The 26769-nt window shown below is 41.5% G+C and overlaps 1 protein-coding gene across 2 annotated transcripts in view; it reads left to right on the top strand.

Moving 5' to 3' along the window:
• The window catches only part of PPARGC1A (PPARG coactivator 1 alpha), a 368866-nt gene that overhangs the window by 263859 nt on the left and 78238 nt on the right, over positions 1 to 26769 (top strand). The gene's annotated exons all lie outside the window — the stretch shown is intronic.

Genomic DNA, 26769 nt, shown 5'->3' with positions numbered 1-26769 from the left:
TAAAGGGAGTTTATATATTTTTATAATTTTAGCTATTTAAGTCCACTATCAAAACCTGGTTTTGAATCAATGTATAAGTGTAAGAAATATGTAGTATTAACATTATACTAACTCTCTCTTGCCTGTGCTGCAAGAGAAATAGGCTGTGTTACACCATAGTTTGTGAACTATACTTTATAGTTTTGAAATGCTATTATTTGCCCAGTTAATTCAGTTTTAACTGTCCATTCAATTTCAAAATATAAGTGAGTTCTGTTTACCCAATTTCTTACTGAGTGGATGTTGTGGTATATGCCAAGTATATTTATGGTTTAAAAGGATGATGGTTCAGCAAACTTACTGCATAATAATCTTAACTTCATTGTTATACTGTAAGTGGTTAAAGCCAAGTGTACATGAATATATAATGTGTTCCTCCAGTTATGTAGCACAGCAATACATTATACTGTTGAGCTACTAAGACATTTATTCCAAAGGAAATGCAGAGAGTGATTTAGAAATGCCAATAACAATAATGCAATTACAGTTGCAAAACATCTTAGTTGACCAAACAAATCTTTTCTAAATGCACCTAGAATATTTCTTTAGCACATTTAATTAAGTATATATTCAGCATATTTAGTTTAGGACCCAATTAAGCACCAGAAGCATAGCAGTATAAAATACAGCACTTGCCTTCCAGGCACTCCAGCTTCAATTCAGCAACAGTTCCATTGGAAGCTGTAATGCTGCTGCAGAGATGGGAAAGACAATGCACACATGAGAGGCCATATTGCAAAGTGGCACTGGTATCTACAGTAATGGTAGCAATCATTCAGATGTTCTAGCTGAACTTTAGACACGTTGCAGCTCTTAATTTATTAATGCCATATTTTTTCTTTATGAATTTCTCACATCAATCTCTTCCTTGTACGTGTGCAATTAGTTGTGTTAGATTCTCTTCAACTTTCTAGGAATGGATCCTAGCACAGTATTTACAACCATCTTTGCATCTCTGGTTTGTATATCAATGTGTCAAGATGTCTCAGAGGCAAAGAGCAGAACACATGCAGCAAAAGTGACAGTGACATGAAGTTACATCGCTCCAAATACTAAATCATGCTGCTGAAGAAGCAGAAGACTTTGACAATAAGGTCTAAACAGAAGGACATTTTGACCTACAGCATAACACCAGATTAATGACTTGCTGATACTAACTGGCCCTATATCCAGTGGCTGATAAAAAGCTGCTGTTGATGTTTGCCCAGCTCCTGTCCCATGCGGTCTGGGTGCAGGCAGGAGGAGGCAGGAAGCAGAGCCCAGCATGCCAGAAGTGACTCCCACTTGGGTGGACAAGGGGCACCATCCAGCTTCCCTTCCAGTGGGGTCCCACACTGACAGGCATTGCCAGCTACCCGGCATGTTCATACATTCCTGCTGGCACTTTCCAAGGCACTTGCACGTATGCCAGGAAATCACTTGTCTCCTTCTATAAGGAAAAGCAGCACTGCTTGTGGCTGGCTGTGTGTTTCTCTCTGGCTTCCCTCGCACACAGTCCAGTAGAGTGGCTCCTTGAGCACAGGGGTTTTCATAGCTTCATCTTCCCCTTGCATTGTCGTGGCTAGTACAGCCATCAGTTTTCTTGGCTGTCCTTGGTGTGGTGTAAAGCTTTTTGTCAGGGTTAGAGCAGCAAGGTGCCTTTGTGGTGAGTGGTGCCCATGGAAGTCCCCTCTAGACCTGCTGGGAGGGCTGTGCTTGAGTTCAGGAGTGGGTGCCAGCACTGGGCATGGTGTAACTAACAGCAGTGGCTCTGCCACAGAAACAGAGCCTGTGGGGTCTCGTATGACTACCATAATTGATGTGTGTTTTCAGGATGGGCATATGGTACATCTTTCTGAGATGTTTTTTTATTGTTGACTGATGGTTTCTGTTACAGCAGCATGTCCTTAAACTCTGGGGTATGCTTGAGGTTTAGGTTAGGCAAACAATGGAAAAATGCTAGAAGGAAAAACCTCTGAATGTCTCATAAAGGGTTTCTTGCCCTTGAAAAATTGATAGGCTGTCATTTAACCTTGTGGCACCTCTTCAAGCTGTCAATCAGACACTGAATATTTGAGACTTGTGAAGTATGATACAGAGTAACAAAATGGTATCTGCTCACTCAAAATTATGTGTATTGGATTAATCTCTTGAAGTATGTTGATAACAGATGGAATAAAAGATCATATGGCACAGATCACATAGAGTAAAGTTAACCCCGATGCCCTGCTCAGTGTCCATTTTCTCATTTAATGCCACTGCTAATTAACTGGCATGAGTGTTTGCAGCCGTATGTATGATGTTACTGAAATCCTGCTGACTTTTGGCATACCTTGATTCCCACCTGTATGGTACTGCATGATTTTACTTTCGTTTTGTGCTTGGGGCCCTTAGTAATAGGCTCTTAAATTTACCTGTTTCTCATGTTCTTGCAAGTGAGGGAGGTTCAGTTGCCTCATCAGGAATTTGGTGAGTTGCTCTGCTTTTTGGTGTCTGTGCTTCTCTTGCAGCAGCAGAACAGGTCAGATCAAACTGAAAAAGATACAGCTGCTGACATAGAAATGCTGGTCTTCTCCCCAAGTTTGCTTTTACATTTTGCACTTCATGCAAAATATATCAGGGCTTGAAATAGGAACTGTGGCACAGAGCCCTTACTTTGTTATAAACAGGGGGATGATATTTCATGGGTGCACAGCTGTGGCTTAAGTTCAGTAGATTGCACAGTAAACTTTTTTTCTCTGAAATTTCATTTAGGTTCAGGGTAAAATAATGGGTTTTTTTCCTTGCTAAGCAAAGGAAAATCTTCCTGGTTTTGTTTGTCTAAATACTTGTGTTTTAATATATTTATGTCTTGATTTTGAGGCAGTAAATGCCAAATATATTTATGAGTCTATGTATTCAAGAATAACAGGAACATCCCAGAGATCTGGTACCATATCTCTTCTTATGCTATTTCCATGGCTTATTTTGTGATGTGATCCCATCAAAAATACTATGCACAATTCAGGTCTTTTGTGTGCACAAATGATAAATTCGGTTTAGAATGGGTACCAAGAAGATCAGAGGAATGGAGAGCCTGTCTTGTGAGAGGAGACTTAAAGAGCTTGGCTCGGATAGCCTAGCAAAACAAAGGCAGAGAGAGGATCTGATTGCTTACCATAAATACTTCAGAAGGATAAACACCAGGGAGGGAAAGGACTGTTCAAGCTACAAAACAATGTTGCCACAAGAATAAAAGGGTATAAACTAGCCATGAGTAAAGGCAGGTTGAAAACTGGAGAAAGTTCAGACCATGAACAGTGAAGTTCTGGAAGAGCCTGCTGCTGATGGTAGCAGGGGATTCTTTTTTATGGAAGCTGGTGATTGCTTTCCAAGAGGGAATGCATCACATTGTAGCCTGTGACACCAGGGGCCTGGATTTGATGAGTGAGAAGATCATTTTCATTCCTGAATCCCTGTTGCCCTATTTAGTGCAAGGTTTGTCTTGTACAGATATGCTGGCAGGGCACCATTCCCCCTCTACCATCTAAGAGGGGTGGATACCAGCCTATATCTTGCTTTTCTCTCTGAGCATCATACTGCTGAGATTAGAATCAGGACTTAAATGAATGAATGTACAAGAATATGTAATGCTGTGATCTTTCAGAGGATGTTTTATTTTCATCTCTGTTTCCTTTCTTGCACACATGTGATGCAGGGAGATGTTACTCCTTTGTATGCCAATGTTACTTTTCTGTCAGCTTTTTGGCACGCAAAATTAGGAAAGAAATTGGCCTGGTGCTAAACTATAGACCCAGGGACTGGGAAATTCTCCTGCTCTCTACATGTATCAGTACAAGGCTATTCTTCAACCTGAAGGAGCTATAGAAGGCAACACATTATGTTGGCAATTGTTGCAGTGAATGCTGCATCGTCTGGCAAGAGGCTCAGCTTGATGTGGACAAAAAGTGAATTTCTCCTTTGTGCCTACATCCTTAGCTCCCTTGTGATGAAAATAGAACCTGCTTTAATCTTCCTGAGGCTGACGGAAAGATATCTTGCAGACTGCAAGTCAGCAGTTGCCCACACAATTGTTTGGCAAAATCTATTTTTAAAAGTCCATAAATTCCCCAACTAGACAAACCGGGATCTAACAAAAAAACATCGTCACTAATGTACTATCCTTTTAAAGAAAGACAATACTCTTCCTCCCCTCCTTTCCTCCTGTGGAAAACCTGGCTATTTTAGTGTGAGTGCTGAGCGCCTGCGAGGAGCGCATCAGGCCAGCTGCCACCCTGTGCTCTGGTTTCACGGTGGTTTGCAGCCCCCGTTGGTGGCCACGGGCTGGAGGTGCTCCCTGTGCTGCTGAGGGTGCAGGAGTGGGTGGCAGGGGACAGATCCCTGCAGTGACACCTCGCAGATCCCTGCGAGCAGCCCTCTCGGGCGTGCGTCAGCAGGACTGGAAATACAAACCAGGAAATCAGGTTAAGCCTCTTCACGGTTGTCGTTCCTCTGCGCATCCCCTTCTCTCCTGCTCGCTGGAGTGCGCTACGTGGGAAGCTTTAGCTGACTCTGGAATCCACCTCATAATTTTTTTTCACTTGTTACAGTTGCAGACTCAGAATGAGTTAAAATTGCCTGTTTTTACCCCTGGAAGAACATACTGTGCACGAGTCACCTACACTAAACACCCTTTGAAAATATAGCCCCGGGCTTTGATCTACAGGCTTGTGTTATTTTTTTCTATATTTTAAATCATTCAAAAGTGGTTTTCAGGCTGACCTAAAGGTCTCTTATGCAGAAAATTGTACAGCCTACCTGAATTGAATCTGTAGTGCAGAAGATTTTTTAACTCTCTAGCTTTACGTGTAAGAATTTCATATGTGAAAGGGTTATTTGTGCATGAATGAGCTTGCACTTCAAACTTAAACTGTTTATGTAAATAGGCAAATCTTACTGTACATCCTCAGTGCAAAAGTCTCCTTTTTGAATTAACAACTTCTCCCCTCCAAAAAACCTCCCCCCCAAACCTAAAACCAACAACGCAAAATGAGAAATGATTATGATAGAATTATGGTTTTCAACTTGTGTTATTATATGTGCCTACATTTAGATTCCCAAAGGGACCAATTTACTAATATTAAGTATTCTTGCAATAAATGGGATGTGGTAAAGAGAGCTGCATATATTTTATTTTTTTTAACTTAAGAGTTGAATTTCAAATGAATGATAGTAGCACTGGAGTTCCAAATGAGTGGGACTTTTTCCTAAACCTCTTATTAATTAGGAATTATCATAAGGCAAAATATCTGCATTAATTTGCCAAAGGGAGAATAAAGATTGGTGTATTGCAGTACTCACAAACTTGTTCTGGTGGTGCTGCAATGCACAAAACTTCTAATAAATTGTGGGAAATGATAAATTTGACAACAGGCAATTAATGCTAATCTTTCCCTTTGCAGGGGTACATTTTATGCTGGTGTTATAAGAGCAGAATTATTAGCTCTTCTACTTTGCTTTCAGCCATACTGCATGCAGCTCTCTGCAGTATGTTGTAGTAATCTATAAAATGCCCCCTCAATATAATGCTTGTGGCACACAAGCACCAAATAGATGGATTTGGGGCTGATCCTTTAGAGAGCAGACCAAGTAAGACTGCTTGCTTACTTTTACTGTCCCCTTTGTAAACTCTCTGTCTTCAGCAATGAGAAGATGCTTTCAGAATAGGTTGCATTGTATTCTTGAGCGGCTCATTGTTGTGAGTCTGAATTTTGGATGGATGTGATTCATTTTCTGAGGAAAAGAGCTAAACACTTACTGAAGTAAATGGCAGCTTTTTATAAAGCTAATTATTCAAATTTTACTTCATATATAATTAAAATCATGTTGAACTATTGCAGGAAAAAAACCCCAAACACTCTATAATTTCTTGTGGTTATAATGGTGTCTGGTTAGTAAACTCTTGTTCTTCTGAATACCCCATGCATGAAATAGAGCATGGGACACATTCAGAGTTATTTGTGAAATTATCTCAATGCAGAGCTGACACATATCATAAAAATAAATAGCTTAATGTGTTTGTGTGCATTGTGAGTGAGGATTTAATTTTTTTTAAGTCCCTATTGTTCCTATTTTTAATTTCTGAGCTGTTTCATATTGGAATAGACCCAAGCACAATGGGAAACAACAATAATGTTTAAGCATTGAAAATTTGCAGCTTTGGTTGGATTTCTATTGCGATTTTAGTTGGTAGGAGAAAAGATATACACACATATGTATCAGACCCTTCCCTTCCCTTCCCTTCCCTTCCCTTCCCTTCCCTTCCCTTCCCTTCCCTTCCCTTCCCTTCCCTTCCCTTCCCTTCCCTTCCCTTCCCTTCCCTTCCCTTCCCTTCCCTTCCCTTCCCTTCCCTTCCCTTCCCTTCCCTTCCCTTCCCTTCCCTTCCCTTCCCTTCCCTTCCCTTCCCTTCCCTTCCCTTCCCTTCCCTTCCCTTCCCTTCCCTTCCCTTCCCTTCCCTTCCCTTCCCCCCACCATCTCCCTCTCCAGTACCAATCTCCCTCCCAGTATGAAGCATTTAGTAAACAAATTATATTGTTTGCTTTGTGTGTATATAGATACAAGGTGCAAAGATACAAAACTCTCTGTGAGCTCATACATCAGTGCTGACAAAGCCCAGTGCTTCCCGACCTGAGCCATGGGATTGCCAGAAGACAATAGGCACAATGTTTGGAGCAGAGGTTAAGGAGCTGGTTTAGCATTATTGTCATTCTATCCTGAAATTAATTTCAAAACTAATTATAGTGCTTGCTTCTACTATTCCTTTTCTTACCTGTGAATCTAGCTGTGTCTTGTGTATTTTTAGATTATTCGTATTTAAATGTACATTTTTTTTTCTTCTCCTGTCTTATCAAACATTTCCTACAAAAGCCATGTCCTGCTTCATTAGTTAGAAGCATCAATTTGCCAAACGCCCATATTTGTGTATTACTTTAATTTGTGGTTTCAGTAGCAAAAAAAAAAGCCATCTATATTTGTTTGTTTATCTTTATATGCCGCTGTAAAGCAATTGCTTGTGTTGTCTTGTCTGTCTGACATGAAATGATTCAAGTGTTGCATTACTTCCATTGCCTAGTGGTCACTGGACCATCCAGTGGGCACAGCAAATCGTGCTCCTGGTCTAGCTCAAATAGCTCAGCTGAACCCAGGGGATCTTGGCATGAACAGTGGGAAGAGGAAATTGCCTGTAGCAGGCTGGAGAGAAGGAAAAAATTCTAGATGATATTTCAGATTATGTTGCTTTGTTTGTGGAGTGCTTGCAGGTTTATTGTATATATAAGAAAATACAAAAGTTCTCGTGTGCCCACATGCACACAAATGCTCCACGGCATGCATGGGTAATTTCTTCTGTCTTCAAGACATCAGGATATATCCACAGTTCTCAGCCATTACTCTGTTGGATTCTGATGTTCCTAGTCCAGTGGCAAGCTCTGTATAGCACCCTGCCAGATTCTGCTGGAGCAGTGGGGAGCCAGAAGCTGACCTTCTGTAAGCTCAAGCAGTTCCTTAGACCAAAAGCCTCTCTGGAATATTCTAGACATGAGCTTTTCACTGACGGAATTCGGAGAGTTATAAAGGTGTAAGAAGCAGATACAGCCCATTAGGTCTCCCTAGATGAGTAGCTCTCCTCACTGAAGTGGCTGAGGGAGGAGAGTGGAGATTTCTGTAGCAAATCAGAGTTTCTCTGCTAGCAGCTAAATCCCATATGGGAGCATCAGCTGCACTTCCAGACAGGAGTGGAGTCCTGTGGCTGTTGGAGAGATAGTGTTAGTTCCAGCCTTAAGATTGCTGCAACTCCCCACAGGGCTTTCCAACCAAGAATAAATCTGTTATTCTCTGACACAAACTGCTGAAGCTGGGTCTTCCCCATCTGCACAGTGCCCCTTTTTCCCCTGAACACAAATAAGGCATCTCTTGCCTTCCAGAGCTCCTGTGGTTCAAGCAGGAACTGGTATTTTCCACTGGGTTAGGTTCTGTGAGCTTTGCATATTCTTTTCCCTGTATTTTGCTCTGCAGACCTGCTCAGGAGATGGGGGATGCTCTTACCACCTGGACATGGCATACGTGTGGTAGGGTCCAGGACTGCTTGTTGAGTTCTCACCTGCAATGTTGCTTTGCATTTTTTAGCAGTCTTATTTGTGCTGCATCTTAAAAGTCACTGCAGTGCTCACTGTGAAGGTGCCCCATAGACGTTGATACTGCAATTTTTAAGGAGCAAAGATCATTACATTTTTAAATGTTCATTTAGGATTCTGATTTAAAGCCAGAAGAAAAACCTAAAAGAATCTAAGTTAAAGGAGGAATAGTTCCATGCTAGAATAGCTGCAAATAGTAAATTATACACTTAGTTACATTTGATTGAGAGAGTTTATTGCTCATGTGAGCAAAATGTCTAGCCCCAGGCGCTGTGCAGGTAGTTACTGAGCAAGCATACCACCTGCAGTCATGCCAGAATACCCAAACCCCCTGATACCACAGCCTTCTCTGTCCTGAATAGGAATTGGAGGTCATGCCAGATTGCGTTGCAGTGCAGTGAAGTGGACTAGAAAGAGGCCACCCACCTCATTTGCACTTGTGCCTTACAGTAATAGGTGCCTGAATGTCAGTGGGTGGTGATGAAAGGCTAATTTACTCACCCCCAGTGCTGGGTTCACCCCCTTTCTGCACGTGCAATGAAGATCATAAAGTCTGAGAGATTGCCCACTGTACGGAGGCCTCTCTGGTATTTTTATATCTTTTTTTAAAAAAATTATTATTTAATCTTGTACGCTCCAGTTGAGCTACATTAATGGATTAGAATACAGTGTGATCTTAGGAGAATTCACTACAATAGATAGATAGTTGGATGGACGGACAGACAGATGCAGGTTTAAAGCACAAGAGGATTTGCATATTTAGTTCTGCTTTACAGCCTCCTTTAGAGAGTGGGATTAATGATCTGCTAAATTATCACAGTTGAGAGTCTTCAGCATTAGTGTGAATGCATATCCTGCTAGAGCTAGTTTTACAACTTTTCTAGAGACATTTACAAATCTTACTGGGGGCAAGGCAGGGAGGGGAGCGGGGGATATCTGGTTGTTGACAAAGCAGCTGGTAACTCAAGGAGAAAAGAGAAAAATCAGAAAACCATCCCTTTTCTGGCATGTCTAAGAGCCTTTCCATCACCCACTGCATGCATTTAGAGTGAGAGTAGGAAGAGTGTTCTCCAAGGACTGTTTGAGTACTCGAGATGCTATGTTAAGCACTCAACTGCAAGTTGGCTTAGAGAAATGTTTTCCAAAAGCATTTATTTGAAAAGGGAAAAAAGAGAATAAAGGCAAGTGAACTTAAGATGTCTAGCACACCTTTTGGTCCCTGATTTTAAGGATTTAAAATGTGTGGTCGAGTAAGGTGTGCTGCAGAGGACTAGGGGCAAATGCGACTACTGTCTTAGACAGCACCAGCCTCATAAACTTCCTTTTGATCTAGCCATTAAAAGAAAGAACATTACTTGGCACATTTCTTGGTTACACATACTGCATTCTTTGGTCCCATTAAATAATAATGAATAATAAATGGCATCATTTGGAACAAAATTCTGCACAGCTCAGTAAGAGAATTGGGCAAACATACCTTCTACCTCTCATGGAGGGAGATGTGAGTGCATCCTAGCACCCTGCCTAGGGTTAGAGGTCTTAAAAAAGCAGGGAGCTGTTTCCAGCCATTTCACTGTTGTGTAACAGTGGTTTTGACCTGCATTAGCAGAAGAGAAAACACATACAGGTTTCAGTTAGGTAGGAAAAAAATAGTGCTGGCTTCAGAGATCACACCAGCAAGACTCCCCACAATATCCAGACTCTATCCAACAGGAGATTGTTCACAAAAACAATGTGGGAACTGAGGCCACTTAATCTTAGGAAACAAATTTATGGCCCTAGATTAGTTCAATTAAATTTAAGGCCGTAAGAGCACAGTTGGTTTTTGTTCCCTGTGCAGAGAAGAGAACAAGACACATATATGTCCATAAAGTGATTCAAGTTTCAACTGAGCCAAGAGGTGCCAGTTTTTGTCCACTGACTGGATGCAACCCAGCCTCTATATGTAAATCTTAATGTGAATGCCCCTTTTCCTTAACTCCAGTACCCAGGAGAGCAGGTATTTACATAATGCTCAAGAGATTTGCAAGTGCCAGGGTAAGAATGTCTTTCTGTTATGCAGTTTTTCTCTCTGCTGAAGGTGTCTTGCTGGACGGGTGAGAGACTGATCATCATTCTTGGCAAGCCAGGGCCTAATCCAGCCACACCTTGTCTTCAGGACAAGATCTGTATGAGCAGCCTCTGCAGATGGGTACCAAACACTTGCCTTTTTCTCCCTTCTGTTTGGAATGCCCTAGCTTCACCAAGCTTTTTTGGCTTAAAGGGGTTTATTGGGAGTGTGTTAGGTGCTCATGGCCGTTTAAATGTTACAGATGAACGCTTATTGAACACTTGGCAGTAAGATTCAAAATCCAGATCTCCTCCTCAGGGGGCAAAACTTGCTGGTTTAGGGCATACAGGTGGAGTGTATTGCAATTTATAAGGGAAGAGAAAATTCAGGAAAATAAGGCTAAATACATTTTGGCACTGTTTTTCTTTTAGCTGCTCTCTAATGCTGTGCTTCCCTCTCTTTTTTTTTTTTTCTTCACCCAGTTCTTTTCACTCATTTTACCTCTTTCCTTTGAATTCCCTTCCTTCACACAGCAGTTCCTTTCTACATTTCCTTTTCCTCCCCTTGCCCTTTCCCCAGGCTGATCCTCTGCACTAGCCTGCTCAGCTCATTTCTTGGTGGTGCAGCTGTCCTCCTTGCCCTCTCCAGAGAGCTGCTCCACACTGTGTGGCCAGGCTGGCAGCTGCTGGAGCTTTGCTGTTTACTGAGATGCACCCTAGTAGAGCCTGAGCATGGAGCCGTAGGACACGAGCAGCCTTGTGCCACTGGAGCTCTGGCAGGATAACGTGATACTTGTCAAGAAAGATGTCTTCACATCTCTTGTAACACTGCAATGGATTTCCCTTCATCTCTTCTATAAACAGAGTATTTATACCATTTCCTTGGTTTGCTCAGCACCAGTTTATAGCCTGCTGCTGGATTGGGCTTGCTGTTATTAATTATTTGTACTTATTTAGCCTCCTGGTATACCAAGGCATGATTGTGCAGGAAACTTTACACCCACAAACAAAAAAGGCAACTCTCTTGCCTAAAAAAGAAAACAGCAGACAGCTATTTGGAAAGATCACATTAACTCCCCCTGGGCTGACGTGGCAGCTAAGTGATGAGTAGGAGCTGGTTCATAAGGTACAGAGGAAGTTGTTCCCTGTCTCTAGGGCTAGCTGTGGGCACCTTTTCAGTGCTGGGAAGCTATTGCATTTTCTTTTTTTTTTTTTTTTTTGGTATGTCTTTAAAGGCATACAACAACCAGTTCTGTTGTTCTGTTGTTGTTTTGTTTTATTTTTTAAATGCAATTTCTCATACCAATTTCTCTGCTTCTAATATTTCCTTTCCCTCCTTTGACTGCTGCAGTTTGCCCACTTTTGCCCTCCCTGCTGCAGAGCCTTACAGCCTTGCTGCTTTTCCTTGTGGCACCTGCACCCCTCCATATTCCTCTCCCCTGCTCTTGCCTCCTTCCTCCTCCCCAGCTCGGGTCCCTCCTGCTGCTGTGCCTCTCTGCTCCTCCGCTTGGCTGCCTGCAACAAAGGAGGCAGGGGAGAGGCAGGAAGTACTGTTAAAAAAAGGAAAAGTCACCCTGCATGCCCCGTGCCAAAACTGCCTCTCTTACTCTGCAGCCAGCTTAGAAAAAATGAAGGGGGATGTCCAGAGGGTGTCCCAGCAGGAGAACATCCCCTCTGCAGGGATGGCTGAGGGGTGCTTGGGGGCAGGTGATTTCCCCCTGCCTGTGCAGGGAGGGGGCTCTGACGCCAGCACACCTTGTGCTGGTATAAAACTATCTGAGCCAAAGTTCAGGTGAAGGGCAGCCATGTAGCTGGAAAGTCATGTGGCTCTCATGTTGGTTAGTATGTCACTTTGAACAGCTCTTATCTGATATTATTATGACTAACCCAGTGCTGACAGCATGGAACAGATTACAGGAGCCATGTGATGATTATTTAAGGCATCACTGAGTATAACATGCGGCTAATATTAACCCCTTCTTTCCAGAGCAGCTCTCTCACCCTGTGAGTGACACCTGCAGCAGGCACCTGCCCTGCCTGGGAGCGTTCCCTCACCACACTTACTGTGGGTGCTCTATTTCAGACAAGACTATTTTTTAGTCATTCCTCTGTTTCAATGTGGCCTTGCAGTTCAGAGCAGTTCTCTGTGGTTGCTCTTTTATTATATTTTTTTTAAATTTTATTTTGTTTGGTTTTTCTCCTTTTTTTTTTTTTTCAGAATATGAAGGATCAGTTATGACAGGTACCCGTATTTCATATTTCCTGTGTCAGCACGTGCCAGTAAATTTCAGAAGCCTTTTTGTTTTGTTATGGTTGATCTTTAAAGGTATTAAGAATGACGCTGAAGTCATAGCTGGCAAAATAGACCTCACTGTTCTACATAAATGTCAGCAGCGCCAAGGCAATGCGTTCCGAGCAGTAACAATTCGTGTGCTCGTGGTGAAGGCGAGGTGTGCACACAGACTGTACCCTTTAAACAGGCTGACACCTGCACCAGGCATTTCAAAAACAATGCAAAAAGTGCAATGTTATATAAAGCATGACTGGCCCTGACTGTTCAGCCACTTCAGAGATGTGTTGAAAGCTGTGTTGTGAGGATCCTGGGCGAGAAAGCTTGGGCTCCTGGTGGGGACTGGGGCCTGGTGTCTCCCCCTCATGAAGTAACATCAAAGGTGTGAAAAATTTAAATTCCACACCTGGAAATCCTGGTCACATGAGTGGCATTACTTATGTGGTAACACAGAGAGTAACATTGCACCAGCAGCTTTTGGAGTAAAAAGGGAAACGCTGGTGGGATGGGGTTCACAGTGACCTGCCCACGTGGGCCCAGGCGCTGCTGGGCATGAGGCACTTGCTGTCCCCCTTTGGGGGCCACCTGCAGCCGCCCTGTGCCCCTCCAGCAGGACTTGTGAGCAGGGTGGCATAAATGTATCAGCTTTCTTTTGCACAAAGGGAAGATGGGGGATTATGAAATCAGTGTGTGATTTCAGCATTGTGAAAGCCTTTCCCAGGTTGTGAAGCCAGAGGGAGTTTGGCTGCTGGTTTGGTTGGGAGCCAGGAGGAAGGCCAACAGAAAGGTATTGTGTGAAGAAGAAATCGTGCTGCTCCCCTGGCCCTCTGCATGAAAGCATATTTCTCTTCCTCTCCTGTCTGCAAAACCTTGGAAAGAGAAAAGGGAAAAAGGTGGAGAAAGTCTGGAGCAGGAACACCAGGTAGCAACCCTTCCCTCCATTTCACCAAACCCAAGTGTGATCACAAGCATTACCAGACATGATGGAGACTAATTACAACTGAGACTCAAAAGGCCTATAAGCTTTTGGAAAGGGGCTAAAAATCCCTTAGATGGGGCCCTGAGGACTCTTTTTTTGAATTAAAAACTAAAAGAAAGAAAGAAAAAAAAAGAGGCAAATAAAAGAGAAACAAAAAATCCCCTTGGCTCTACCAACAGCACATGCACAAGTGAGTATGCTGGCAGAGAGCATCCATGTGGGATTTGTATTGCTTGAGAGGTAGGCAGAATGACACACTGTGAAAGTGCAGGAATGCCTGTGCTGATGAGGGCCTTTGTTCCCTCTTCCAGCAAAGCTGCAAGAGACAGAGCCACCGGAGTAGGGAACAAGTGGTTGAACTGTGTAACAGTAATAATCATAGTAGCAGTGACAGTGCTGATTCCCTGTGAGCTTTAGTCAGTGCTTGAACCCATGTCTCAACACACTCAGGCATGCTGGTCACTTCACCCTGCCTATGATGTATGGGAGTTGCTTGGTCTGTAAAACATGATTGATAAATTGCTAATGTGCAGATTTCTGATGAGCTCAGATCAGTAATAGTTTGCATTGCTTGGAGATTCTCTATTAGAAAGTGCACACAAGGCTAAATCATTATTTTTTCTTTTCTTGAGCTGAATTACTCACTTTTGGAAAAAAACTATTTTTCTGCAGATGCTCTGTGAAACGTTTGTCTTAATGCTCATTTATCGTGACTGGCACTGATGGAACGGGTGCTGGTATGAAGCAGATGTATCTGTGTAATAGTTTACTTTGATGGCTCCTTTAAGAGGGTTCATAATCTTTATATTTTACCACTGGGTTTGGAATTTTATGCTCCTTTAACAGGTGTATTACCTTGATCAGATGTTTTCATTTTAAACTATTGACTAATGAGCACATGGCCTGCAGGGATTGATGTGCAGAAAATTGATTCCTTTTAAAAGATTTATTCTTATATTCTCTTTTTATTTAGTGTAAGAGTTCACTAGAAAACATAAATGTTTGATAATGACAGTTCATGAGTAAAAATGCAATTAAACCCTTTGTTTCCCTTAGTTTAAAAGTAGAAAGAAAACAGTAGGTATGGGAATACACATAGAAAGATCCAATCTAAAATCAGACAGAGTTTTGTTTTCTGGGTTAACATTTAACAAACCCAGCTTTTAAAGCGTTTCTTCTCCACTCACAGCCAGTATTGTTTTTGTGCACTTTTATCATTCAAAGAGCTCAGGCTATTTGAAAAGGATGTGTACAAAGATTACCTTAAAATGACTCATTGTAAAAGCTCCCTACCTGATGAATTTGTCCTATTGGAATGAACATCTATTTTAATAGAATCCACTAAAAAAGCTCTATCTGTTCAGCCTGTGAGATGGAATGCAGTAGCAGAGTCCTGCCATGAAAATAGCTTGTGTAATCAGTGGAATATAAATGGCAACAGCATCTTGTACTCCCTTTTATGATGGTGGAAAGAGAAGGAATTCAGTGGGCAGCCATATGACCAGGTCCTGCATGACTGAGGAGCTCACATTTTTGCATTGCACTGTAGCACAGTATCTCATGTGTCCACGAGGAGGTAAATTGTTCCCATGCCTTGTGACCAGAATCTCTGTCTGGAGGAAGAAGTAGAAGAAAGGACCATTATTTTAGCAGAGGCATTAGAAATCTGTGTGACTGCTGGAAGCATTTATTAACAAAATATTTTCTGATAATTTTTCTCATATTTTCTCATTTTACTCTTCTGAAAGTAAGAGTGGGGAAACTGCTTCAAATAAAAAACTGCATATATGTCTAATAGTTAAAGTTTTAAAGCACTGCCTATGCTGACAGAAGAGGCAGGGATATGACAATTACTGAAAGCTTAGTACCAGGATAAATTTAAAGCAACTTTATTCTAGAGTAAGCCTTCTGCATGAATGCATGACTTGTGTTGGTGCCAGTGTGGGTGGCATTTGTTAGATTCTGGAGTCCAGTCTGTGTTGCTGCATGAAATGAGTGTGATGGGGTCAGGTCAGTCCTTGCTGAATGATAATCCACATCATAAAGCTACTGTAAATGATTCAGCATGGTTTAGTATTATTTTCAGCCAGTGCCCAGGAGAGGCCAGGACTGAGCTAGCATTAAGAATGAATTGTCCATGCTTCCCACTCTTATATAACTGAGGGTTCAGGTCACAGAAAAGTACAGCAGGAAAATGAACACAGCCTCTTTTCACAATGTAGATTACTTGTCTTCCTTAAACAAAGGTTGTGAACCAGGGTGGAGGTTTAGTTTTCAGAAAGCACCTCAGAACTTCCTAGAGAAATTGAGTTATGATTCTTGCAAATTGACAGAACTTTTAGGGCAGGTGCTCAACACCCATTATTTCAGCAGTGACCAGAGTAATTTGCCCCATTTTTGGGCATGTTGAGGTTGCAGCTTTTAATTTCTAAGTGGATATAATGTGTTAGCTTAAAGCCAAGAATTCCATTGCAGGCAGGTTATTTGGTGACTATTGTGATCTTTTTTCTTTGATCTCTTACTAAGGCACCTTTGCAGCATTAATTTAAGTTGTTGTTTGAGGTCATACTCAATTGCTGTGTTCTTTTGTTGTTGCCCGGAAAAGGTTGTGAATAAGTTACTCATGTAGATACTTAGGTAGTTTCTTTTAGGTGTTAGTAGGCTACAAAAGGAAGGCTGGGATACAGAACTTCAAAAAAGGAACAGGCCAAAAGGAAAGACAGAATGAAAGAGAAGAAGAAGGAAAGGAAAGAAAGAAGAGAAAGAGAGAGAGAGCAAGAAAGAAAGAAATAGAAAATGTGCAAAAATCAGAAACCATAATTCCTTGTTGTCTAAATTAATTTTTTAGCAGCTACAGTTAGGCTGGACTGATGGCTATGTGATTGCTCTACTTGATTCTGTAAAAAGCAGCAATATTGTAGAGTTTTACTTACATACCAGGAAAAAAATAAAGCAAAGCTCTGTGTGCTTCAGACTTGGCTAGCGAGTCCAGCCAAGAACAGATGGAAACTCTGCCAAGCACTTTTTCATTGAAGAGTTTTCTTGAAGCTTTAAGAGGGGAAGATCGGAGTTTGCAGACAAAATTGCTGATTCCTGCTCAGAGTGCTACTCTCTTTCCTGCTTTTAGGGCCATCTTGCAAATATGGGCTGGATATCTGGCAAACATAGGCTGGGTTCAGTGGCTGTGTTTGTCTGGACTACTCATGCATGAGGACCATTTGACTTGGGATGGAAATATAAGCATTGTCTGCTGGGCTTGTACATGTACTAGGGGGTTTTAGGGGTTTTGAAATCTTGGTGTTTGCATTGCTGCAAGACCCTTTCAGACCGCCCTGAGTAGTAGAAGGTCCCATGTGGAAGGCTCAGTATTGTTCATGTTACTATCTCATGATGGAGCTTACTCTATCAGCTATAGTGTGTACTAGTCCAGGCCCCACACTTGAGCTCTTCTTGACCTGTAGAAGGGGCAATATCATTTTTTCACCCTAGTTCTTCAGCAGTTATATTCTCTTTACACGTGCAAATGTGCTCCTTTACTTGCAGACTTTTCTGTCCTTCAGGACTATGCAATCATTTCAGAGGGGACTGTGTCCTAAAAGACTAAAAAAATTGTTTGTTTCTGGTTTGGGTCTTTTTCCACTCTGTCTCATAAAGAAATGCCATGAAAAAGCCATGAAGATGGAGTTCATTATGTTAATCCCATCTCCAAAAGCTCTGCTGTGCTGCGGGCCTTTGTTGTCAATAAAATGTCAAGCAATGGCATGTACAGCATGTTGTGCAGACTTCAAAATGCCGCAGCTGTAGCACTGCACTCTGCTTTCTACACAGAGCTGAGGAGTATGGGAGGGATTAATATCAGGTGCCCAAAGTGTTAACACTGAAAACCAAAGCAAGAAAAAACCCAAACCTTACCGAGAGTTTTCTTCAGTGTATTTGTAAAAATTGGTTGTCATTCTTCGTAGTTTGAAAGGCATCTGTTTACCCCTGGTTTATCCAGGAAAGCTGGTGCAGGGGTTTGCCTTCTCAGAGGGGCAATATCCTTCCAAGTGTTCATGGCAGTGTAGAGCATAGTGGTGCTATAATATAGCTATAGCCATTAATTTGTCATGCTTGTGATAATATGGGAGGCAGGTGAAATACCAGAAAGCAAATTGCCTATTTTAATTCCCAGAAAAGAGACTTTTCTTCAGCATTGACCCATTTTATGAAATCATGGATTTCATGCTGTAAAGGACCTGATGCTTTTTTGGTACAAATGTGACCAGTTTGTAGGTCTCCACACCTGTTGTGGGAAAGTCTGGCTGCAGGAAGGTCAGCCAAATACATTAATAATATGACCCTCACCAGCAGAAGCCAACAAGGAAAATATTATGTTCCTGGACATGTATTTTGTAGGTATGGTACAGAGGCTAAAAGACAGCAACCTTTTTGGTTCTCCCAAGCACTGAAACAGGAAAATTTGCCAGTCTGGTCATGGGATAAGAGAGGAAGGACTGTGAGCAGATAAACAGCTCCTGACCTAATTCTGAAATTAGTATCACATCTTGTTTCTCAGACATAGTATTCTGAAATTTTTCATATTTTCTTTGAGGAGTATCACCATCTCTTCACACATCAGTGGTGTGTTTTAATACCAAGTCTGTGTTACAGATCAGTTACTACTGATTTTCAAGAAAGATTAAATACATTGGAATGAAGACTGGCCATACTGTGCTAGTAAAACTTTTGAGACCAGTGACTTAGTTTAGCATATAAGAGGGATGAGGGTTGTCATGTGGAAGTAAGAGGGATGACGGATGATGGTTGTAATCTCAGGTCATGTAGGAAGGTCTGACCTAATACCTGACCACAGCATTTTCATCTCCGTGCTGCTTTCCCACTGATTTCAGTGAGCGGGTGGCAGAAGGAAGAGACACATCCGTGTTATTATTTGATACATGTGAGCTCCTGTGGCCCTCACTTTGTATTTGCCTGGCCTGAGCTTTGCCATCTGCACTGCAGGCCAGGCCCTCTGCTGTGTGACTCCTTCCACCTCTCCCTGGAGCAGCTTGCTTTGGTTTCATGTAATTACAACTGATGTCTCTCAAAAAATATTGCATGTTATGTTTTATGTTCCTTTTTGACACCTCATGATAGGGTTTCGTACTGCAAATCACCATGTTCAAAATGTGGAAAGACTGCAGTTGTAAAATTAATTTCATTTGTATTTATCCAGGTGTGGGTATTAGGAGTCAACCAAAATATAGCATCATAAATCCTCTTCGAGGAAAAAAAAGAAAAAGTTAGTATCTGCATCCAGGCTTTCTCTTGTCTTCCAGGCTTCTCTTTATTGTTTCCCTCAAAATGCTGGTGCTGCCAGGTTCCTTACAGCTGTTCTCATTTTGTCTGTTGCTGGCTTGTTTGCTGGTTCAGTAACTATAATAGTGTACCCTCCATCCTTTCCTCCTTCTCTCCTTTCTTCCCTTTCTTTCCTACTTTCTTTTTCTCCAGTATGGGGGTAAACAACTTGAAAAGTACTTTCATCAGCACAGGTTACTCTTGCAACAAGTTCTGCATCCAGAAATACTGTGACAAAATGTTTTATCCAACATCATTTTTTTCAGTGTGGAGGCATATCTTCTTGTGTGCAGTATCAACAGAGATACTGTCTTTAGGGCTCGGGGGTGTCACAGGTAGCTCTGAAACAACCTGCACTTACAGAAAAGTAATCTTCTTGGAGGAAGATCTGGGGTTAGCACAGGGAGCCAGAGCTGTTGACAGGGCTTTGGTAGGTGGTGCGGTCTGTTGGGCTAAGTTAGGCAGCAGTACAGGACTTTCTAAGAGTAGGTATGAGGATGAAGAGGTGCTACTTTTGCACAGAGCCCTTGTGACTCAACTGACATTTCTACTTGGAAGAATTCCCTTTTTAACGGTGAGAAATATTTTAGTTTGTCTGCTTGGCCCTCTGTGATATGTTCCTACCTCACACTAATGCCAGTCGTATCAGATCGTTCTAATTATAAATGTGACAACTCTGAGAATTTGGATTTTAAAATCCTGGAGGATTTATGGGATATTTTCTAACTCCAAACCAGAAAAAGTTACTAGTAAGACTTAACCAGGTTAGAAGGTGGTGTTTTAGCCACAAAAGTACCCAGCCCACACCTGGATCTGAGCCAGGGTGTACATCTGCTATATATCTGAGAGAGGGAAAGGAAAGTATCCTATACTGTGAGATTGGTATCAGCAGGGTCCCCTGTTTCCAACCATGCTCATTTGCTCTAAGTCATGAAATTAATTAATGGAGAAAATTTCTTGTAAAATAGAGCAGCACTTCTGATTTACATGACTTCTGTGCATTTGCAAGTATTTTTGTCCCCCTATGGCTAGAGCTGTATGAACAGGTTTTGTTCCAATAAATGAACTAACACGCACGTATTAGGCAATCTCAGGGAATGCAGTCTGTGCAACAGCTTTGGCATTCTCTCCTGTTTATTTCTTTGTACCAATGGAGATGCCCCCCCTGCTCTGTGCCATATTTCTCCCCCCCAGCTCAGCTACTGAGCCACCTTTTCAGTGACTGCAGTGAATCAGCACTTCTGGCAGGCTGGTGCTGTGCCTCTGAGCGTGACTCGGTGCGGCACACAGACCCCTCCTGGTCTGCCTGGCTGCCCTGGAACAGGGCTCAGCCCTGCAGGCACAGGTTTTCCTGCAGTTTTAAAAAACAGCAAACAGCAGATCGAAAAGTTGTGCTGGGTGTTATTTCCCTCTAGGAGGAGAAGCTTTTTGCTGATTGTGATCAAGGGGATATTTGCAGCCCCATTTAAAACACTGTGTGGGCTTTCAGGTAATTATTAATAAGTGCAATAAATATACTAAGAAAGAAAAGAAAATTAAGCTAGACGCATTGCACTTGGAAAAGGTGAAACTTATAAGATTGACAGATGTTTGAAAATTTTGAGAAACTCTCTGAAATAGATGCAGAAAATAAACAAAAATCCAATAACTGCAAGATTGCTTTCTCCTCTCCTCTCCCAGTGTATCTGCAAATCCTTTTTTAGGTCATGTTACCTAAAAAAAACAAGGAAGAGAAGAGAAGGGAGTTCTATTTATTTCGTTTCAAGCCTGATTTTCAAACTCAGGAAGCTCTCTCACTCCAAAGAAAACCCCACAGAAGATACTGACGCTCCCTCTGAGTCTTTGGTAATGTTCCCCAAATTGTTCATATCTTCTTCAGTTTGGCAATACAGAGAAAGAGGGTGTTTGTAGACCCATTGCTCTGAATGAACAACACTTGAAACCACAGCTAATCTCACAGAACAAGTTGGTGAATAAGGTGTTGAATTAAGGACTCAGAGCATGGCCCATGGGAAAGGATAAATCCTGCTTCACTGGAGTTTGTGGTAAGGCTACTATTGATGGGGTTGCAGAAGGGCAGGATCAGGCTCTGTGTTTTGCTTTGAATGCATTTTTCTTAAATGGTAAGGGAAATTAAAATAATTTGCTTCCAAAAATTGTTTTCTCATAACAGAGAAAACAAAAGTACAAGAGCAGTATGCAGCAGGACTTGGAGGTCCTGAGCTATATTTTTGTGGTTTTGTTGTTGAATAATTTTTTTCTCCTTACATTCAAATCTAAACTGAAATGTTGGGTGAAATCCTTCATGTGTGTTTTCATGTACGGTTCCATAGGCATTGTTTTCCTTGATTTCCATTAACATAAATAGTTAAATAACTGAGGAAACTGGAACTATGTAGTATTACTTCTCTTCATCAGATAACTGGTGCTTTGCAGGCCTAATATGCAATATGTTGATTAGTGCTTTTGTTCTATTAAGGAGTTTATTTTTACTGTACATCAAATTTACTACAGATTAGGCTCCTGTAAGCAATTCATTAGATGTCTTGCATGTGGTTTTCAAAGTGATGTAAATCTTGCCTCTGCTTGAGAACTGAATCCTACAGAAAATCATTATACAATCTATGCATGCAATGCCTGTTGTCCTGAGCGAGACACAGATGCTGGGACTTCCAGGGTTCAAAAAGAGCTCCTGGAATTGGCTCTGGAGTGCCAGTGCTCCCAGAGTGGTACCGAACAGACTCGCCTACTGTGTGGGTGGTGCAGAGGGGGTGCCCCAGAGCAGAGGTGGCTGGGGTGCTGTCCATCTGAGATGGCATTGCTGCGTGTCCCTGTGAGACTGCATGTGCTGAAGTGTGCTCACCTCAGCTGTACAGCGCCTTGTGTGAAAGGGCACATGCAGGTGTTGGCACGTAGAGTCATGTGTGAATAGAAACAGAGCCTGTAGTTTCAAAAGTGGTCCATGATCCTGGGGATTGATGAGAAACTTGGTCATCCAGTTATTGCCTGCAGCTGTGTACCCTGTGAATACAGCACGTATTCCATGTCTGGCGGCAGGAGTATGTTTTTTAAGGCGATGGTTGTGGAGAGGATTATCTTTTTTTAGGTTTGCTTTATTAAGCCAATCAGAAATGTTCAAAACTAGGAGGTGTTTCTCCAAATCTTATGATCCCATTAGTTAAACAACAGAGGGAGAAGTGAAGCAAGCAAGCAAGCAGACTACAGAATAAAATGTGTAAATAAAATACAGTAACAAACTTTTGGTCAGGTAACATCTTGCTGAGCAGTCAGATTATTGACTACCCAGCCAGTTCTGCTGATATGACCAACATAAATTCATCTTTGCTGCTTTTTTTACTGATGCCAAAAACCAGAGGAGCTCTAGGAAAGGAGAACTGGATTCAATTCTGGTTCATGAATCACATATTGAATTGTCAGGAAAGGAACAAATTCTGCCCCAATTGCCACTATAACTATGATAGGTTGTACTCGTGTGCCTCAGGGCAGAATATGGTCTGAAATGAAATAGATGAGGTCAAAATCTGTTTTCATTGATCACAGAGAAGGCAGTGAAGCTGTAGAGGCAAATGTGACAGGAAAATATTGTCAGCAAGGCCGTTCCTCTTGCCAGTGATGCATCATAGCAAAAAGAAGGCTGTTTGATTTTCAACCTCCATGATGTCTTGGTTGGATTGATAAAAAAAATAATCATTCTGTAATCAAGTAAATTGAACTGAAAGCAAGACCCAGTGATTGACACTGAATTGCAAGATGCCATTTATTTAAAGTCTTTTTGCACAGAAAAAAAAAAGGGCCATTTTGTTTTTGCAGCAGAAAGTTTTATTTTGTTTTGGTTTGAGTTTTTCTACTTATGTTTTTAGGATCTTGCAAAAGGGAGACAAGGAATGTGGTTTCAGGAATAAACTTCTTTTATTCCATCAGATATATTCTGCAGCCCATTCCATAAAGATGACAATAATAAAAAAGCAAGGGACACAATAAAAGAAACAACTTTCTTTCTGTTAGGGCGGATGGCTTTATAGAATAGATACTGAAGCAGCAAAGAACTGAAAGTGGTTTCTGAGAAGTGTTGACCTCCTTTCGTGCCACTTACTGTGAATTAAAGCTGTGAGTGAGAACTAGTTTGGGCATGTGGTACAGCACTTACAGCAACTGCTGCCAAGGAACAAGATTTGTGTTTCTAAGGAAATGCAACAAAAGAAAATGGTTTAAGAGGCAGTGGCTGTCACTGTGTAAAAAAAAGTATCTATTTATGTACAGATAGGAAAAAAAAGGTCAAATTGGGTTATTCTATATGCAGGCTACCATACATGTAAACTCTTGTAATGTGAGATTCAAAATCAAACTACTGTGGATTGTGCAGGGTTTAGCATATCTCACTCTGTTGGAGTTTACAAAGTTGAGCTAGCTAAAAGCAGTTGTGACCTGCTCTGTGCCTGTGATTGACTGTTGTTTGTCACTCTTACAGGCATTATTAGTAACAGTGATCTGCTATAGGAAAGGGATACATTTAGAGCAAGGAAACTGGGTTTTTGTGGCTTTTTCGAGCTCCTTTCTTACGAAACCAAAAGGCAAATAACTTCAGCACTTCTAAACCAAGGCTGCCAAACAGTATCACTTACCACTACCTTTAAGGCTATAAATATCTTAGGACATGACATCCACTCACTGATTTGTAGCAAAGATGTTATGAGAATTGTTCATGCACTGCAATTTCATTAAGGGTTGAAAACTGTAGCAAAACACTGAGGAAAAAATATTGCTATATTTACACAGTGTCTTAACTCATTTTTTTCACCCCTCCGGGGTTGGAAAGGGAACCACCTGTCTCCTTTGCTGATGTCAGACTGCTGCCTGGAGACATGGTGCTATTGGAAAGCACACGATACTGTACATATTTACACCAAGCTTGTATCTGATTGAGATTGTGCTACGAGACCTGTGAGTTCACAAGTTTCTTCATCATACTCTCATGCATTAAACATGTATTTGAACTCTGGCTTGAAATCCGTGTGATCTTATGATAGACGTATTTATGTAATAGTTAAATGAATGATCATGTGCTCTCCAGCTCCTTTTCCATGCAAATGTAGAGGAAATTGAATATTATAATATTTCAGTGAGATGTCCTCAATAACAAATTACTGTTTAAAATAACCAATATTTGTATGTATATAAATTGCCTAGCAGTTATTTTTGTCTGCTATTTGCATGATATGGAAAAGATTTTTTCTAGCAAACGTTTTAAGCTACTTGATGCTGCTTTCCTTTTGGAATGATCACAAGGGTGCACATTTAGGGACGTATTTTCCATCTGTTTTTTTGAAGCTGGCAAAGCACATAATTGGAATAGAAAAGAAGTCTGAAAGTACCCATATTTGAACTATGTGTTTGAGCCATTCTAGGAATTCTTACTCTGTAGCAGTCGATAAAACTGAAGGACTATATTGTGCCCTTGGGATGCAGTATGCAGGCAGGGCTCAAGGCCAGTGGGAGCCCTAGGGGACTGCCCAGGGGCACACCAGGGCCCTCCTGAGACTTTTGCTGCTTGGTTACCAAGGCAAGAACCTGAAATGATCAGGGGAACTCTTTGAACTCCACCTGTTTGCAGTCCTGTGTTGTGGAGGTTTGTTTGAGGTGGTCCTTCTGCAAAGGCCAGGCTTGGACTTCTCTTCAAACAGCCTTGAGTGATGTGATGTGCCAGTTGGAGATCCTTGAGTGATGTGCTGTGCCTGTTGGAGAGACCCACAGGGTCTTCTGTGTCCTGCACTGGTGGGTGTGGGGCTGACCTTCCATGGAGAGCAGCACTGGCATGATGGTGACTCTTTTCAGAATGGGGATCAGCACCTGGTGAGCCACAGCTCACCTACACTCCCTCTGCCTGTCCGTAAGCATTGCCTTGGCTCCTCACATCAGCTCACCCTTTTGGTGGGACTGCTTGTTGTAGATGGTGAATAAGGGTGGCAGAATCTGGCCATGTTGCTCTGTCAGTGGTTGGATCAAGTTGGCCACCATTTAGTGTGCAGCAATTTCTCTTAGTTGGGCATTTTGAAAGCACCAAAATGCTTGAGGACATTAGTTCTCCTGGGAATCCATGGGGCTGGGAACAGCTAGGTAAAAAAGGCTCCGAGAAATGTGAAAGGCTCCAATGTGCTACAAAAGCTAAGTAAAAGAGCAGATTTTGGGATAGTAGCATGCCTGGGGTATCAGATTGCCCAAATTAAGTTCTGACAAAAGAAATGGATTTTTTCTTGCTGAGGTCTAGAGAAGATCTAGACAGCACCACAGCTGTTGAACTCCTTATGTCTCCTGAGCAGTTCAAGCACAATTCCTGGGGTGCAGAGATAGTTTTCACTATCAGCTGGATGGGTATTTTTGGCTGAAGGCTGTTCCAGTGGGAAAACTCATATCAGTGGGTGTTGCTGAAGACAGTACTTCTGGATTACTGTGGGAACTAGTCCGTTGCTAGTGTGCACCAAACTCATGGTGGTACAGGGGGAGATGTCATTATCTCATCTTCCAAGATCTCCTTAATCCTTTTTTTAATAATTTGTGATTTGTTTAGTGTAGTTCTTCAGCGATGATCTACACTGTATGTTAGGGATTTTTTTTATGGAGAATGGAGATTGAAGGGTAAGGAAAACTGGCCTTCCCTATGCTAGAGACAGAGAAGTTACAGATAGAAATGAATGCTTCAGTCTTCTGTTTCATCCTCATGTGCTAGCACCATTTTTTTTTGTATACTAAACAGAATGTTCTAATGTATGATTCATATTAATTAGCTTTCTGCAAAGTACTGCACACCTCAACTTGAACTGAACCAGAAATAAATATATTGCCATATATTAACATTTTATTAGTTGAGAAGAAGAATAGGATGAAGGCACCTATGTGAAATCCCAAGTATGAGCTTCAGATTGAATTAATGCCAGCAGTTCCTTGAGATTAATTTGGTTACTATGGGTGCAGAATAAGAAATAGTATACCATAATGTAAATATGTTTACTGATTCATTTTTGGCATTAAAAACTAAAACCACATGCAACAACAGCTTTTTCTTACTTGGAAGAAGGTGGGTACATTTTAGTAATGGAAGTGAATGTTGCCCTCTGGAAAGTGCCAATACCCCAGTGGAAGATGAGTGCTGTTCCTACAGAGGATCTGCCCCATCACACGCGGCAGAACTGCAATACACCAAAAGAGTCCTGGAACAAAAAATACTACCAACCCAGAAAGCTGCCAGTCTTTTACAGCTTCTCATTAAATATCCCTTGTAACATGATAGCATCTGTTTCATGTACCATTCAACTAGTCAAATGGGAGTTTTCTATCCTTGTGCCACTTCCCATTTCATCAGTATGTAAGAAAAGGAACAAGTTTTGCATCCTAAGATGTTGAGAACTGAGAAATAATAAAATAGTGCAATAGAAATACTATATATTCAGAAAGCAATTATTTTAAGGAGTTTCAGTTTTGACATGGCTAGATTAACTATGAAGCTTTTTGTTTTTATACTTACTGTCAAGAATGTTGTTAAATACTGATACCACCTCCTAAGAGAACAACTTTTAAATACCAAAATGAAAAGGATGAGCATTAAATATTTTGGTAGATATATTGTGCCATAATGTATACTGTCTTGTTCTTAATACAAGGCACAGTAGGGCTTAATTAAAAAGTGATTGTACGATCTATCACAAACCTGCATTAGGGATATGGATGCCAAGAAAATTAAGTTGAATAGGTGGTGATAATGAAATCGATATTTTATTGAATAGCTTTTATTCCTATGCCTTTGTTTGCTATTCTTGCCTTCCTGTCAGCAGGTAAGACATTTTCCATCCAAAATTCTTTGAAGGAATTCATTTAGTCTGATGCTGCTTTATTTCATTATTTTATCAGTG

The sequence above is a fragment of the Zonotrichia leucophrys genome, chromosome 4, assembly GCF_028769735.1.
Source record: "Zonotrichia leucophrys gambelii isolate GWCS_2022_RI chromosome 4, RI_Zleu_2.0, whole genome shotgun sequence".
Lineage (NCBI taxonomy): Eukaryota > Metazoa > Chordata > Aves > Passeriformes > Passerellidae > Zonotrichia > Zonotrichia leucophrys.
The sequence above is the reverse complement of the archived record's forward strand: the minus strand, read 5'-3'. Positions and strand labels throughout refer to the sequence as shown.